The sequence below is a fragment of the Etheostoma spectabile genome, chromosome 14 (genome assembly GCF_008692095.1).
Source record: "Etheostoma spectabile isolate EspeVRDwgs_2016 chromosome 14, UIUC_Espe_1.0, whole genome shotgun sequence".
Classification (NCBI taxonomy): domain Eukaryota; kingdom Metazoa; phylum Chordata; class Actinopteri; order Perciformes; family Percidae; genus Etheostoma; species Etheostoma spectabile.
In genome coordinates, this window is record NC_045746.1 from 22,964,389 (window position 1) to 22,979,906 (window position 15,518).

Consider the following 15,518-nt stretch of genomic DNA (forward strand, 5'->3'; position numbering starts at 1 on the left):
TAATGTATTGTAAATAAATAAATGTTCTTCCTTAAAATACAGTGGACATAAGTATACACACCTCTATGTTAAATTCCCATAGAGGCAGGCAGATTTTTATTATTAAAGGCCAGTTATTTCATGGATCAGGATACTATGCATCCTGATAAAGTTCCCTTGGCCTATGGAATTAAAATACCCCCCCACACACACACACACATCATCAACACATACCGTTCACCATACATAGAGCTGGACATGGGGAACTTTCCATAAGATCATCTCTCAATGCAAATCAAATCAGCTATTAAGCTAACTGAAATAACACCATGCCAATCTCTAGGTATGGTGAAGGGTACGTGATGATGGGGGGGGGGGGCCTATTTTAATTCCAAAGGCCAAGGGAACTTTATCAGGATGCATAGCATGCTGGATCCATGAAATAACCGGCCTTTAAAAATAAAAATCTGCCTGCCCTATGGGAATTTAACATAGGGGTGTGTATACTTATGCCACCTGTATTTTAAGGAAAAAAATGTATTTATTCACAATACATTATTCATTCACAAAGAAAACTGGTGTCCTTAAAAGGTTAGATTTTCCTAAATTTTTTTGAATCAAGGCATTAAGATCAATTTCCAAAAGATGTTTTTTTATAGTTCTTTTTAATCAGCTTTAGCATGGGGGTGTAAACTTATTCAAGCCACTGTGTAGAGGAAGGTTTAAGCAGGATAACGTATTAACCTAGCAAGCCATTTAGTAGTCTAGGCTAAACCCCGCAGTTGTGGACAGGACAGCTGATCAGTTATAACATTCCTCCCCTAGCATTGTTAATAAAACCGGGGTCCGTGACACATTTAAAGTGCAACGACGCTGCAGGCGGAAGAGTTTTCTTAGTCAGAACATTTGGACTGTACGGCGCACTCAGAGCTGATAGCCTACTGTTAGCCAGTTAGCCTATATAAAACAGACAGTAGTCTACGGACGGCTGCTTTATTGATAGGACTAATGACGTTTCTTATCAGCCATCTGCACTACTGTCACAGCTACTGTATGTTTGCCCTGTCTCGGGTCTTTGTCATGCACATGCGTGAAACCACAAGGTATAACAAGAATTAAGGTTTAAAAATGTATGTAGCAACCATGCTACTCTGAATTCCTGACTCCAATCAAAGAAACCTGTTTACTCCGCGTAAAATAATTCATGTATAAATCATATAACGACCCGGTTACTTTCTTGACGAACACATTGTTTCTTTCTGTAGCCCCATTGGCGTTAACATGGCTTTCCATCCAGACACAGACAACATTACTACCAACCAATCAGGTCTCTCTCTGTCGCCACCGCGGAAATAAACGACTAATCAGCTCTGAGAGTGCTTCCAGTGATACGGGCTGGAGGACCAATCAGCTGGCTGTCTGGATCTGCTGGGGAAACGAAGGGCCATTCAGCTGTCTGTCTGGGCTTCACGGAGTGACTGCCTGACCAATGAGCTGCCTGTCTGGCTGCACCGAGGGGGTGAGCGTCTGCCTAGGCCCAATCAGCGGCTCAGTGCTGCCTGCCGGTGCCGGGAACTGGTGGTAAGGAGCCGCTGCAGCGTCAGGACCGGACCGTGAACCCGGAGACGGTACACACTGAGGCGAAAAGGAGACACAGGTGAGTCCGAGGATGTGCGCGAGGCCTGGCTCCGGCGGGAGATGTTTTGAAATGGCAGCGGCGGGATTGATGTCGCGGCGGAACGGCGAGTTGTGGTGTCGTTTTCTCTACCGGGGGATATGCTGATAGACAATAGAGCGGCTTTGCTTTGCTATTTATTGATGCAGGCTGACATGTTGGCGACCAGTTAGCCGTCGCCTCGAACTGTTAATTTACATTTAATGGTCTGGAGTCGCAGCAGAAGCCTTTTTGGTTATCTAAATCTTAGCCTGCGGGTTGTGTTTGGATAATAACCGAACTGTTGACGGAGATATTGTGGTAACATTGTGATGGAAACCTTGCGCGGAATGCCTCCAATCCGTTTCATTGTTTGATCCAGAGTCTCTAGGGGTTAACAGACTGGAGAAAGAGCCAGGGTCCTCCAAATACTTGTTTACGCTCATTTAAAGAACACCGGGATAAGATGAGACGATAGATCGGTTTTATTGAAGCAAAACGGTATGAAGTGGCGGATAAAAATGCGCTATAAGGAGGCCGGGGTTGCTGATGGCTCCCAGCAATTAGGTAGAAAAAAATTGAAATGCATCAGCCATTTACGTAAAGACTCAACTGGCTCCATATGCACCTAAATGGCTGCCTGGCGCCTGACAGCATAACCAACATTTTACTGTAAGGGCAAGGCTTTATTCAGGCCAAGCGGCTGGTTGTTTCCTGAGCGGTGGATTAACGGAGGTAGATGACTAGATGACGCTAGAGACCAAACGGGAATCAATATTTAATGTGTGCTGCCTATTATTCTGCAGTACAAGGACCTCATTTTGTGTGTTGTTGATTATAATTGGCCTTTCCTTAGTTGCTGCACCGCTCCTCAAGATTAGCGTGAGTCACATGCAGATGGATTCACTGCTATCAATGTCTTTGTGATTGTATTGTATAGTCCCCAACTAAAGTTGAATAGCCTGTACAGTCATTTTAAGATGGAGTGGTTATATCAGGTGAGGAGATAAGGTCTATGGTCAAATGATGTTCCAAGACAAATGCAGGAATGGTGCATTTGAAGTTCTTTCAATACTAAAAGCTTGGGCAGTAAAAAGTTTTTTGTCACAGGCAAACTGTCTGTTGGAACGAAGAAATTGACCGATGACAGGAAGTTGATTGTCATTGCTTTGTCATTTGTTGCCTTGAAACCTCCATCCCTCTCACTTTCCTCAGTGTATCCCTTTCAACTGTTTGTTTCTGATCCTGTCTTCTCTAGGCAACACATTATTTGTATAGCACATTACCACAACAAAGATATTCAGAGTGCTTTACACAGGAAACTCAAAATTTAGGATGTTATGCTTCCTTTACAAATCTCCTTCTGAGCGTGGACGTAGCCTTTGGTTCTGAGATAAAAGTTGGCAGACCTCGATACACTCAGCCCTCCACTCACATAGTGATAGTGGGTCTGTATGAATGAAAGGTCCCTGCTGTTGAAGCGTGTGAATGAACTGTAGTATTCTCAATGATGGAGTCCTTCCTCTTCCTATTTCCAGCTCAGAGTCCCATGGCAGCCCCAGTAGCATACAGATGAAAACTGCCATTCCGATATGACAGACCTTTACAGTACTTCTTGAGTATTGTAGCGTAGTTTTTGATGAATAGGCAATCAGTGCAATTAGTGTGTAATGTTTCTGAATCACGTTTTAGCAGGTCCTTATTGAAACAATGCCAGTTATGATTAGCCTAATTTAGTTTATAACATGTTCCATTTTTTTTTTTTTCCTTTTACAGTTTTTAGTGGTGATCCCAAATAAAAGTATGTATCTACTGTTTTTTTGCTCTGGGTGGCAACATGTTCACATTCTGAGTTCTTAAAAAAATGTATTTGTGTGAGCTCTGCGGACAATTTTGTGGAATTTTGTGACCGCAGTTTCCATGTGGCCCCACACACCACCAACCATGTTGATGATGGCGATAATGAAAGATCAGCTGATGTTCATTTTTAAATATTAACACATACCATAAACAAACCTTTTTTTTCCTACAAGAAATCCTTCAATTAAGTTATTCAAGAAGAATTGTGCTTAAAGATATGTGATCAAGGGACATTTACCTTTGAAACAAACATGTTAATGGTTGACACAATATGGTTTCAAGACACTTGTTCTAAACAAAGTATTGTTGGCAGTCAAACAGCAGAAAATGTGTTCTGTGAAATCAGCTGATTAGTTTTGACTGTTGGTCTTTCAAGCACTTAAAGTAGCCTAACATTAAATATGTGTGACTAAATGAGCGACAATGGCAGGTAAACTTCAAAGAGATAACCTCCTTAAGTAGTACAACTGTTCTTCTCTTCAGCATCATCTTTGCTGTTGAGAGTAGGGGTGTAACGGTGGGAAACTTGAACTTCGCAGTTATAGTGACTAAAATGGTCACGTATTATCGCGGCATTTTTAAAGTGTGTTCAGTATGTTCAGAAATAACTGATCGGCTTCTGTTTACATTATTGACAAGTTATTAATAAGCTAGACAGACGGATCATTGCGTTCCCCCTCTACCTGAAGTCCCCACGCCATGCATTTGAGCTAAAACGTTAACTTACCTTGCATTGGATTTGGCTATAAAGTTGTGGGTGATGTTCACGGAGATGAGTCAGGAGATTTGACGCAGCAATTGTTTTTCTGCACGTTCTGCAGACAGGATAACTATCTTCAATGAGCTGTCCTTCGGCATTCTTATGATAACCAAAATATGCTCAGACTTCAGAGGGCTGATAAATGTCCTGAGCGCTGTCGTCTCCTCCTTCCGCCATGATTCCAACTTCAAGGAAGGCACGTTGGGGGCTACGTGGTGCGGCACCTTCAGGAAACTCAGATGAAGCTGGGAAGGATTAAACACACGGTTCCCACCCCGTGGTAATCCACCCTAATAATAACAATAACAATTACCGTTTATTTAAATAGACGGTAATTGTTATCGTTGACATTTATATCGTGGCTAATCGTTACATCCCTAGTTGAGATTAGAGGGTGACATTGTTGCTCCCATCCCATCTCCAGCCCACCAAAATACTCCCGGCATGTCTCGATCACATGACTGATCTGTTCTGTGAGATCCCGAGAGAAAGACTACCGTATCCCGTCCCGCTCCCTTTTTGTTCCTTATGTTCTCTAAGCAAGTTATCAGACTCTTGTAAATAATACAAACGTATTTGAGTGTGGAGAGAGACTGGATTAATACCTTACCTTCTATCTGCAGTCTTCTCTGTCGCTGATTTTTAAAATAGTATCTTGCATTGTCGTTTGTGCACCACATCGTAAATGGACTCAACTCATCTGTCAACTACCTAACTAGTATTAAGCTACACGGTCGGCTATGACACCACTTAGGTTCCCCAGGCAACGTAGCCACAACGCAGGAGTTTTAGTGTTGCCGGATAGACTTGACAGGAATTCAGACGAACCATGAGAGCGATCTATTACTACATTTTGCAGCTGAGTTAACCTATTATAGCCTTAAATTCCCCTTGACTCTGATTCAATAATCACACTGTGTAGTTTATTATTTATTAAATTAATATTTTTCTAAAACGAATTGCCTCTCAATTCTTCCAACTCCATCCGGCTCCCGTTGATTTCAGTGCTCTGTCCGTCCCTATCATTGAGATTGACTACCGTACCGCGGGACTCCCCCGGGAATCATGTGACCCGTGGGACTCCCAATAAATTGTCAACCTCTAGCTGAGAGTGATGATGGCTGCTACGTCAAATGAAAGTCTGTAGACCCAAACATCCCATAATTAAGGATGTGATGCAATGGCAGTTTTTATGACATGTAACACACTGGTTTTTCCACTGTGAACCATGTTTGTCACAGCAAATCCTGGAAACAGGATTTGCAACATTAGACACTGGTTCAGGTCAAACAGTGTCTAATGTTGGACACATATAGCAGTTCTCAGGCTCACCTCCCAACACACGGGATGAAAGTTGTAGAATGGGTTGAATGATTGACTGTGTACATGGTTCCACAGCTATACTTTGTGTGTGTGTGTGTGTTTGTTTTTTTACAGGAAATATCTCAGTATTACAAACCCAGCCCCATATATATTGTACAGAGGTGTATACCAAGCATTAAGTTCTTTCAGCATTCAATTTCACAAGTAAATAGGGGAGCAAATATGCATCTGTTTTGTCTAGCCTATTGCCAATTTGCACATTTTATGACCAAAACGTCCAAAAAAATACATTTGTAAAATGTATTTTTCTGGCAACCAAGGGAAAGCAGACAAAATGGCCGGAGTGAACATCACCTAAAAGGGATACAAGGATTCAACCTGGACCCTATTTCCCTATGTGTTTGTGTCTAAGTGACTGATGGGAACAACAATCTTTAACGTTGGTCCTGTATTAAGAAAGATTGCTGCAAGCTACAGTGTACCGTAATTCCTCAAAAAAGACCGGTAGTCAATTAAAAGCCGGGCCTCTGATAGTGGCCGGGGGTGTGGTCAACACAGACAAATAAAGGCCGGCCTTTGTGTCTTTCATATAACGCCTTGAAGTTTATGGTAATGTACATTTCTACCAATTTAATTTAACAGATTCAGGATACTTTCAGGTACAGGAGCAGAGCACGGCTAGCTAGCTAGCTGGAGGTGGGAGGAAAAGAGAGAGCCTGGAGCTAGAAACGAAGCTAGCTAGCTACCGTCTATAACGTTTATCAGATACTGGTGTAACTACTGAATGCTCTTATTGTAATGTACCAACAGTACCGTAGTACCTGTATTTAAAATAAATACCCGGTACATTTCCAGGGTTCAAACTGACACAATGGTGGTGTTTGATTATTTCTGACCCAAATTGCTCTGTCGCCCTTCTGGCTGTTGTATGGGGATATTTGTGCAAATGTTTCTTAAAAAATGAATGCTCTCTGTCCACTGGAACGCTATGGCTTTTCATTAAAAACGGTTTATTTAAAACAATTATACTTATCAAATAGATAGAATTAGAAATTAAGGCCTGTCTCTAATAAAAGTCTGCTTCACATAAAAGCGGGGTACCTTCTGCAGTTCAGGTAAATAAAGGCCCCGGCTTTCATCTGGAGAATTATGGTAAGTTAATAGGGCAGATGTCCAGCTTGTATTTACCATCACTAAAGTGCTGGTTTTGCCACCGACAAGCTCAGATTAATATTCTAAGTGTGTGACAACATTATGAAAAAGATTCCTTCAGATATTAACCTTTTAAAACCTCCTTCAGACTTTTCTTTTTAACCAGAAACAGCTCTGAAGTATCTAGCACTAAACCCACCAGACTCCATTTAAAAACGCTATACTTTTAGCGTATATAGACCCAACGTATTTTCACATGTAGGTAGATAAACTGTGTTTATTTCAACCAAAACCAGAGTAGTGAATGTTGGAAAAGATTACCCAAAACGGCTTTTCATAGTTTTTAATTTAGTTTCTGTCAATTTTGAATGAAGTGTATGTTACGATGCTAGAATTACTGTTTACACAAGCGGTACAACTCTATTTCCATTACTTTGTGTATGAATGCATCAAATCAATAAATTGAGCGGAAGAATACTTTTTTTTTTTTATTGAGTCTGGTGGGTTTAGTCAACGCAATTTCGTGGATGTTTTTATGTTTAATAAAAAGGATCTTACTCTTTGACAGAAAGGTCGACCCCCTTAGAAATCCTTTCCATAATGTTGTCAGACACTATTATAGGTGCTCTAAGCGATGTCACACATGTTTTAGGCTATGATATTTGTTGTCACATACAGCAAATATCTCCCCACTATCTATCTAGCTGCCTGTGTATGAGCCTGTCATTGGCTCTCAGAGTCACATTCTGACGCAAAGTCTGGCACGTGGGACTGTTGGGATTAGTTGAAGTTGCGGGAAACTCCGTTTTTTTTTTTGGGGTCAAGTTGTGGTGATTGGTTGAATTTGCGTGACTTGTTGCAATTGCAACATTTCGAAGTCCTGGAGGGACTGAATACTGGACTAATTTCAAAGATTGTTGTTCCCATCAGTCACGTAGACATAGAAACACAGGAAAATAGGGTCCAGGTCAAAAAAAAAAATGGTAGTTACCCTTTAAGGCCTCAGTATGCATAAAGCTTCTTTTTCAAGCCCAGAATCTGACAATCTGACAATCAGGCACACTTTATGCAATGACTGGTCAGCTGTGTGCATGTGGTAAAGTAGGCAAAGTTTAACCTCCTGTCTCAAGCTGTCACTTTTCATTTGAGGAGGGGCTGTCTGGAAGGTGTACTGCTATCCTCATATGATTCGTGGTGTTTCAGGGGGTTTGGGGAGGCAGGGGGGCGGATGCAGCCAGGTGGAGGCTATAAAGTCAGTTAATATTTTAACATTTGAGACATGTCAAGGTCACCAGTAGGCCTGCACGATTAATCATTATAAAATCACGACCTCCATTCACCCTGTTCACAACCTAATTTTTAAATAACTTTGATTTATAAAAAAAAAAAAAAACTTTAGCATGGGTTCCTAAACTCATGAGCACCGCTATATTGGCCCGGTAAAAAAGAGGGGAAAAACACTTTGTCACCCAATTGTTAATTTAATTGGATAACCATTGTAATGATTCACAGAAACAACAAACTAATCTGCATCTGTTTAAAAAAAAAGCTTTTGTAAAATGGTTTTGGTAACATAATTGTTATTGTTCTTAAATTATGCAACATATTTAATTTACCAAAATGCTTATGAAGAGAAGACACGCTGATTAGAAAAATATCAAGCATTTGAAGTATGTTTTTCATTGTCCTACGCTTATTTGCATATTTGTGATGTCATTACTCAATCTTTTGCATAAAGCTTAGTGGTTGTGTCGGCAAGGTAGATAGAAGGAACTTTAACCTTTTTAACCAAACAATCACAAACTCACAACAGGAATTTATTTGACCTTATAATTATTACTGAGGTAGCCTATCTGACGTAAATTGTACGTACTGAAGTAAAAAATAAATTCTACACAAGGAGGGAAAAAGAATTTTCAAAGAAGGCTGGCTTGCCCAGGGCCAGGCCAGCTCAACGGGGTCTTTCTCCCTTTGCGTCACCCTGTCCCTACTCCCCTTTCTACCTGCCTACGCACACCGGGGGGCGGGGGGGGGGGCTGCTCCTCACAAAACAGATTCAGAGAGAGGTGACTGTTGTGGCGGCCACAGGAGAGAAATACCTTGCATGCTCGCTGGACAATACTGATACCAGATTTGTCGCTAATCACTTTTGTGAAAAAAAAGTTGCAAAGCGGGTCTGAAAAGTCGCTAAATCTAGCAACAAAGTTGCTAAGTTGGCAACACATATGTGCACAGAGGTGTTGATTGTGTGGCGCACTGCCACAAATTAGTCTATGTGGGAAACACTAATATGGAATCTGTCGTATAGCTTTGTCAAATTCTCAGTTTTGCGATTGTGCACATGATGCTGTGATTGCAGAATCTAACTATGGGGCTCTACATTAATGCTGCCATCAGTCTGTAACTGGCCCCAGCCAAAAAAAGCAATAACTTTTCTGGGGGAACCCTGTAATCTACAGTCTTTTGATACCAAAGCCTCTGATAAACTCAAGACAGTTGACTCTGTCTCCTGGCCAGGTGACATCATTTCACAAAGTGCTGTCCCATCCTTGATACAGCACCAGGAGTCCTTTTGTCGTTGGTCTTAGTTCCACTGGTCACAGTACAAGGACCAGCTATTACTGCAGCCTGCCCTCAACTGTATTTCTAGCTCAGTGTGAGAGTCTTTATTGCTTTATGCTTTCATTATCGCGTTTCTCTCCTAACACATCAACAGCATCACACGGTGCGCGACAGAGACGGCTTGGCACGCCGCTACCTTGTTACTCTCCCTACCAATATTAGTTGATCTGTTTCAACAACGTTGGGCTGAGAAAACATGCATGCAGGCCGAAATTCTTTGTGGCGTTATGTCAGGGTTTAGTTATTTTATATTTAGTATTTTTTTTTGTATTTTAAAAAGGGACAACGCACATTAATCAACATGAGTACAGAGTCCAACATGTAAATGTGCCAGAGTTAGCTAGAGATCCGAACCCAAGTCCCTCACAATCTTCCAATCCTGCCTCTAGACCCTGTTTTGTTCTGTTTTGAATTATTTATATTTATATTATTATTATTTTTTCTACCTCCCCTGTACAGCGACTTTGAGTCTGTGAAAAGCGCTACATAAACTCAATTCATTATTATTGTAATTATTTTTTACGGCCATTATAAATGCAGATACTGATAGTTTGAGAAATGCCTAATATCGGCCCGCCAATATATCGGTCGGGCTCTACTTGGTTAGGACTCGGCTCAGCCGGACATTTCACTGATGGAGAGGAGATAGACGGGATAGTGCTGCAGTGTTTCGGGCTAGCAGACCTGGGCTCATTACATATTAATTATTGTCTTACCAGTTGGACACAGAAAGGATGGACCACATCAGGAACAGTTTAAACAAAAAACAGGCCTTGATGATGTTGGATAAAATTCATATCACCATTGTAAAACTGAAAAAACATAATTAAGTTTGCAGATATTTTACTTCTCTGCTCAACAAATTTATTCAACAAAATCTAAACTCATCCACCAGAGCATCTACTAGAGGGGGGTGTAAAATACCATGTAGAAAAAGTAGTTTTGGACAGTCAGCTTTTTGCTTTCGAGCAGCTCATACATGGAATACCATACCTACAGAACTAAGGGACATCACATCTATCAGGTCCTTCTCCAAGTCACATTGGTTAATACAGCTAATGTATGACTAATCAAATATGCTGCCATAATCCACAATAATGTTTGTTTTTGTCGCTATGGTGATGTCTCTGTGTGTGCTTATGTGCTGTTGATGCGTTATAATGTGTGTCTATGCACTTTTATCTAGGGATTGGCCGTTTTTTTGTTGTTGTTGTTTTTTCTGCCGATGACCGAAACAGGCTGCTGATTTTCTTGAGCCGATACTGCTTTTGCTCCCTCAGTTTACATCATAAAACTGTAAACCCTGCCACACTGGATTTGTTTGCGGAATTTGCTGTACCATTTCTTCTTCTTTAAAAATAATAAACAAAAACGCAGGTCAGTGTCACTTCTGCAATCATCTTACAGTCATATCACCCAAATGATGTGTGCAATGTGCATCATATGGATGCATGGTCTCCACGTGACCTGCCGCATCTCCAGCAGCACAGAGCTGCCTGTGGACGCCTGTCTGTAAATAAGGCTGGGAAAAATACTATCGCCGAACGCAGCAGCCACGTATCGGCCGATGCCGGTACACATAAAAAACGCAAATGTCGGCCCGATCTATCAGTTGGCCGATCTGGAATAGTGATGTGTTATTTTACTTGTCGATGCCTATGTCTTTTCCTGTGGGCCTAACTCTGGCACATTTACATGTTGGACTCTGTACTCATGTTGATTATTTACATTTACATTTACATCTACATGTTGGACTCTGTACTCATGTTGATTATTGTGCATTGTCCCTTTTTAAATAGAGAAATCTTAAAAATACAAAAAAAAGGGAAATAACTAAACCCTGACACAACATGTAAATGTAAATGTAAATGTGCTATATTTATATAGCGCTTTTCCAGTCTTAACAACTGCTCAAAGCGCTTTTACATCTACAGGAAACATTCACCATTCACACACATTCATACACTGTGGCCGGGGCTGCCGTACAAGGTGCCACCTGCTCATCAGATAAACACTCACACACATTCACACTCCGATGCGCAGCACCGGGGGCAACTCGGGGTTCAGTGTCTTGCCCAAGGACACTTCGACAATGACTGCAGGGGCTGGGATCGAACCACCAACCTTCCGATTGGCAGGCAACCGCTCTACCACTGAGCCACAGCCGCCCGCCCGCCCGCACAACACCACAAAGAATTTCGGCCTGCATGCATGTTTTCTCAGCCCAACGTTGAAACAGAGCAACTAATATTGGTAGGGAGAGTAACAAGGTAGCGGCGTGCCAAGCCGTCTCTGTTGCGCACCGTGTGATGCTGTGTATGTGTTAGGAGAGAAACGCAATAATGACAGCATAAAGCAAGAGCAACAAGTTAGCGTAGCTGGCAGTCGTTTCGGTAGACATTCTGGTTACGTTTAGGCCACAAAATGTGAGCGTTATGCGGTGACAAAAGTTAAGTTTAGGTACCGAAACGACTGGAATGCTTACAAATTACAGTGCTTAACCTTTTGTAGCTTTTGGAATGAAGAGTTCATGAAAACAGGGTGTTCACAGCAAACGGCCGTACGTTATTATTGCATGCGGTACTGGTGTTTCTGTAGTTCCAACCACTCCAACAGAGGGAGACGTCTCTCTAGGGGAAGGCATCACATCAGTTTAGGAGTGGGACGCTTCCAGTTTATCTTTCATTGATATCATATCTAACATTATCATTTCCTGGCTGTGGATCATGGCCATAATTATGATTATGTGGGAAAAGGGCTGGGTGATATGGCTAAAATCTTATCCCAATGTACTGTTGGTCAGGGGTCAGCAACCTTGGGGACCTGTAGCTCAACCAATGCCACAATAGGAAGCATGTAAGAGAGATTTTTGGAAATGTCCCAGTCTGCACGCCAAATGACGTCTTTGACAGCCATTGGCAGGAGCCTGTTATAACGGTAGTTTGATTTAGAGCTGGGCAATATATCAATATTGTATTGATATCATATTAGACCAGATATTGTCTCAGATTTTGGATATCTTAATATCATAATATAGCATAAGTGTTGTCTTTTCCTGGTTTTATAGGCTGTATTACAGTAAAGTGATGTATTTTTCTGAACTAACCAGACTGTTCTGTTCTTTCATTTGTCTTTTCCCCACTTAGTCATTATGTCCACCATAATGATGATTATTTATCTAAAATCTAAGTGTGAAGATATTTTGTTAAAGCCCCAATTGTCAACCCTAGAATATCGCCGCAATATCGATATCAAGGTATTTGGTCAAGAACATGGTGACATCTGATTCCGTCCCAATCGCCCAGCCCTAGTTTGATTTATTTTTCTCCATCCACATTCTGCGCAGAACCCACCCTACTCGTCCTCTGATTGGCTAGTACTCGTTGCCTTGTTCAGAGAATGCAGCGCAAACAAAACAATATTGCTGGGTAATATATGATATTGATATATGAGACTAGATATTGCCTTAAATTTTGACATAAAAGTGTTGCCTTTTCCTGGCTTTAAAGGCTGCTTTACAGTAAAGTGATGTCATTGACTGTTCTAGCTGTTCTATTATGTGCCTTAGCCCACTTAGTCATTATATCCACATTACTGATGATTTTATTTCAAAAATCTCCTTGTCAACCACTGCTGTAGGTAATTTTTGATATTTCATATCTCGATAACAATATATTATCACATCAGCTAAAACCGCATGTAATATTACAACAACATGATTTCTGGTAAGTCAATTAATAGTCTGTATGAAATAAGCACATGATAAAGCCTGATTTTGTATATCCCTGTGTAGAGTCTGACCAATAAAGGATTTTTAAGGCTGATACGATACAAATATTTGGTTATTTAAAAATCCTATAATCCGATATATCGGCCGATAAGTATTTAACATAAACAAACGCTTAACAAAACTGATTTCCCGAAAATTATATGATACAGAACATTATAACATAATATGATCATATTTTGTTTTATTGTCACAACAGAACAGAGGAACATCAAAATATATCAAAGTTCTGATGAATAAAATGTATAAAAATACAAACTTCAAGAATCAGTGTTGCCAACAGTGACGCTGCAGAGCGCCCTCTGGTGGACAAACTATGCAACGCCAGTACTCAGAACATGGTTGACCATCCGTTTTTTTTTTTTTTTTGAAATGTTCATTTATCAGAATCATTTGTCATTATAAATTATTCTGATGAATGTAAATGTGCTGTAAATGTGCTGTATTTATATAGCGCTTTTCCAGTCTTAACAACTGCTCAAAGCGCTTTTACATCTACAGGAAACATTCACCATTCACACACATTCATACACTGTGGCCGGGGCTGCCGTACAAGGTGCCACCTGCTCATCAGATAAACATTCATACACATTTACACTCCGATGCGCAGCACCGGGGGCAACTCGGGATTCAGTGTCTTGCCCAAGGACACTTCGACAATGACTGCAGGGGCAGGGATCGAACCACCAACCTTCCGATTGGCAGGCAACCACTCTACCACTGAGCCACAGCCTCCCCATGAATGAATATTTAAAATATATTTTTATTTGGCCAACAAAAAAATGCTGATACTGCCGATAGTTCGGGAAATGCCTAATATCGGCCGCTATTAATCTGCCCGCCGATATATCGGTCGTGCTCTACTCCTGTGTGAATTGATATATATCGTCGTTACAGCCAGCCCTAAGTGGCAATGTATGGAATTTATGATCATGTTTTTGATGTGTAACCAGTCTGAAGACCTGCTGTGTCACAGTAAAGTTCAATTATCTTGAAAAGCACTCAGAAGAGTCAATGCATCACTTAGTTTTTGAGGAGATAGCAATCTGCATAATCAACTCTTAATTAGAAAAACCTATTTTGGAGTGGGTGTGGGTAATACTTTAACGTGGCACTAATTGATGTCCGTGATTGTAATATATGCATAACGCAGGGAGTGGTGTGTGCTTACTATAGTCAAGTAAAAGGTACATGGGGAAATTTAGTTTGTCGTTAAAAAAAAATAAAATAAGAAAAATGGCCCAGCAGTAAGTGGCAGCGCTGCTGTGACTAATTTAGCCAGTGCATAAGCAGTGTGCAGATCATTGCTGCAATGCTGTGCTGCACAAGGTCACCTCAGTCAACTTGTTTGAATGCAATCGTCCCAATGCTCACTGTACACTACTTTACATTACTATTTAAATGTGATCCTGACAAAACATGCACAATCTGATTTTGTGAAAGGTGTCGTTTTTATTTAGTAAGATGGGATACTAACTCCCATTACACCTTGTTAGTGTTTCCCATAGGATTTCTTCCAACGGAACGGACAGCACCCCAAAACAAGTTTATGGCTGTATTAATTCAGTTCAATTTTATTTATAGTATCAATTCATAACAAGAGTTATCTCAAGACACTTTACAGATAGAGTAGGTCTAGACCATACTCCAGAATTTACAAGGACCCAACAGTTCTAGTAGTATTAATGTACACATTGACAGGTCGCTACCAAGATTTGACAGATTGACGTGTAGCCATGCCCTAAAGCATCCCTTGCTATATATATATATATATATATATATATATATATATATATATATATTGCTTAGGGTTGGATAATGTTTTTTTCTCTTGATACCGGTGCTAAAATAATCCTTTTAAAATGGTGCCTGAATCGATACTTAAAAAAGTGGACAATATGACAGTCACAGCTTGTTTTTTTCTCATAAGGCCATATGGTCAAATTGAAATTATTTGTCAAAAACGTAATAACGGAACAGGGCGGGAAATTAACTTTTTTCCAACAACAGTGTCTGGTAGATGCCTAATTTTACCAGCCAATTATATATATTTTACCAGCCACTTTTTCCGGAATTCAAATTTAGAAAGTGCGCTACCATTTGAATTGCTTCATTTTTTTTATTTTTATTAATATATATTTTGGCTCTTGGGTTTTAAGGCAGTACCAACAATGGATACATTGTGCTTGGAGGTAAAGAGATGGGGAAGGTTTCTATTACCATCTTCAGAGTTGATGATGATCTACAGTCACCATGGTTACCAAAACACTCCTGAACAGATTTCTCAAGCCCAAAACAACATTATTACGGCATATTTAATAAAAGATACACAGGTGTGGATGAATTGTAGATGGATACAAAGATAATCATCCTGGTATCCT

At 40.6% G+C, this 15,518-nt stretch overlaps 1 protein-coding gene across 2 annotated transcripts in view; it reads left to right on the top strand.

The window, feature by feature from the left end:
- The first annotated feature begins 1,418 nt into the window (after positions 1-1,418).
- Positions 1,419-15,518, top strand: part of gatad2b (GATA zinc finger domain containing 2B) — a 61,791-nt gene continuing 47,691 nt past the window's right edge. The window contains exon 1 of one of the 2 annotated variants that reach the window (XM_032535136.1): positions 1,419-1,636. The gene's annotated coding sequence lies outside the window, so the exon portion shown is untranslated. The remainder of the gene's footprint in view (positions 1,637-15,518) is intronic. The other variant, XM_032535137.1, reaches the window with a different exon arrangement.